At 47.0% G+C, this 2,585-nt stretch overlaps 1 non-coding gene across 1 annotated transcript; it reads left to right on the top strand.

The window, feature by feature from the left end:
• The first annotated feature begins 1,438 nt into the window (after positions 1–1,438).
• Positions 1,439–1,512, top strand: trnai-aau (transfer RNA isoleucine (anticodon AAU)). Its single transcript has one exon. It is a non-coding gene; the product is annotated as a tRNA-Ile (tRNA).
• Positions 1,513–2,585: the final 1,073 nt, after the last annotated feature.

Here is a 2,585-nt window from a genome sequence, read left to right as displayed (position 1 = left end):
CGATGGGGCTGATTGGAAACATCATCGACCTGGGTTTCTCTTCATCACAGATACATCTTTCGCTGCCCACATGCCCGAATTGCTTTTCAGCTGGATCACAGCCTCGCCCCAGGTGGGCAAAACCTCCAAAAGTGGTACAAACTCATCCACGTATTCCAGTGTTTCCGAGAAAGCTTGGCATAGTGAGTGAGAAAGTCAACCCTGACAGTGTGGCGACAGATGAGAAGCCACGGAATTGATGCACTCTGTGAGGTCATAGAAGTCAGCTGTGAGAGAGTTCTGAGATGTCATCGCTGAACTGGCAGTGAAGGGAGAGGGAGAGGAAGGCAAAGCATGTACATGGCTTCTCTCGCTGACTGGGCAAGATTGGATTAATGAGAGAGTGCAAGGACGGAAATGCAGTTGTTTTCTCGAAGAGTGTAGAAGAGTTTTCTGGTCTCCTGATGGAGGTGTGGGTTCAAATACCACTTCTGACAGACTGATTTATAGCATGACCAATGCTAGGAATTGCAAAAGTGTTCTTTTATTTTCTGACATTAAGCTGTTGGTCACCTCGACTCGGTTGCATAAGTGTTGAAAGTCACGGATTCCCGCAATTCTGTGGCCTCATTCTCAAGGCTATCTTCTATAATACACCTCTCAAAAAAATAAGGGAACACGTAATCATCACAGCATAACACCAAGTCAATTACACTTCAGGCATATCAATCTGTACAGTTAAGAATCCAAAGCGGTGGTGAATCACTCTCTCCTTTTTTGGTGCAAATTAAAGTGACAGCAGGTGCACCGGAGAGAGGCAACAGCAAGACAACCCCAAAAAGGGAATGGTTTTGCAGGTGGTGGCCACAGACGATTGCTCTCTCCTTATCCTTCCTGACTGATTCTTCTCTAGTTTTGCCTTTTGCTAGTGTCCTTGTCACTACTGGTATTATGAGGCGCTCCCTGCAGCCCATTCAGGTTGCACAGGTAGTCCAGCTCCTCCAGTATGGCACATCCATACGTGCCGTCTGAAGAAAGTTTGCTGTGTCTCCCAGTACAGTCTCAAAAGCATGGAGGTGGGAGAGTTACGAATTATGCAATGTACGGTGAAGATCTTGAGGTTTCCTAGACTTCGATCACGGAGATCCGATGTGTGATTTTAGAGTTCCCGCAGTTTTCTTGATCAGTATATAATCTCCCGGTGGACGTATACATCCTCTCAGAATGGCCGAGTGGTCTAATTTGCCAGACTTAAGGTGTTGTTCCCTTGAAGAGTGTAGAAGGGTTTTCTGGTCTCCTGATGGAGGCGTGGGTTCAAATCCCACTCCTGACAGATTGATTTATAGCATCACCAATGCTAGGAATTGCAAAAGTGTTCTTTTCACACTTGTGTGTAATGCATTTTGCAGCCAAATTACATAAACATGAGGAAATGCCTGGCAGAGAGACTGCTTTTGATGGCCGGTTAGCTCAGTTGGTTAGAGCGTGGTGCTAATAACGCCAAGGTCTTGGGTTCGATCCCCACATCGGCCAAGACCGATCGTAGGTGCTCATCCGTCTAGTTCGAGTCCTGTTTTTTGAATGTTTGACATGAAACTCCCTGAAGGCAAGCGTAGTAGTGCACTTAAGCAGTGGTAGGATCCACAAGACTTCATCAAGCCGTGTCAAAGTCGGCCATCTACATGCACACGGGAAAATGTCCTTTCGCCGCTTTGCTTTTCTCAGAACACTTCATTTGCATTCTGTCCTCTGATAGTTTCAACTCGTGGGCTCCTGCCAATTCCTTATTACACAGACTTGGAGAGGGAAGCAATGCCAGTGGCTTCAAGAATCAACGCAAGTTTCATGAATGGCACATCTAAGCATTGGTGCCAACCAGACATTGAGCTGTTGGTCACCTCGACTCGGTTGCATAAGTGTTGAAAGTCACGGATTCCCGCAATTCTGTGGCCGCATTCTCAAGGCTATCTTCTATAATACACCTCTCAAAAAAATAAGGGAACAAGTAATCATCACAGCATAATACCAAGTCAGTTACAGTTCAGGCATATTAATCTGTACAGTTAGGAAGCCTAAGCGGTTGTGAATCACTGTCTCTTGTTTTGGTGCAAATGAAAGTGACAGCAGGTGCACCGGAGATAGGCAACAGCAAGACAACCCCAAAAAGGGAATGGTTTTGCAGGTGGTGGCCACAGACGATTGCTCTCTCCTTATCCTTCCTGACTGATTCTTCTCTAGTTTTGCCTTTTGCTAGTGTCCTTGTCACTACTGGAATTATGAGGTGCTCCCTGCAGCCCATTCAGGTTGCACAGGTAGTCCAGCTCCTCCAGTATGGCACATTCATCCGTGCTATCAGAAGAACCAGAAGGACCAGTATCTGCTTTTTTGTGCGAGGAGGAACAGGAGGAGCATTGCCTGAGCCCTCCAAAATGACCTCCAGCAGTCTACTGGTGTGCATGTTTCTGACTAAACTGTCAGAAACAGACTCTATGAGGGTGGCACGAGGGCCCGTCATCCTCTAGTGGGACCTGTGCTCACAGCCCAGCACCGTGCAGCTCGATTGGTATTCGTGAAAGAGTGTGGAGGCACCGTGGTGAACGTTATTC

This window comes from Amia ocellicauda, chromosome 12 (assembly GCF_036373705.1).
Source record: "Amia ocellicauda isolate fAmiCal2 chromosome 12, fAmiCal2.hap1, whole genome shotgun sequence".
NCBI lineage: Eukaryota > Metazoa > Chordata > Actinopteri > Amiiformes > Amiidae > Amia > Amia ocellicauda.
Note: the sequence above shows the minus strand (reverse complement) of the source record. Positions and strands in the feature narration are given on the sequence as shown.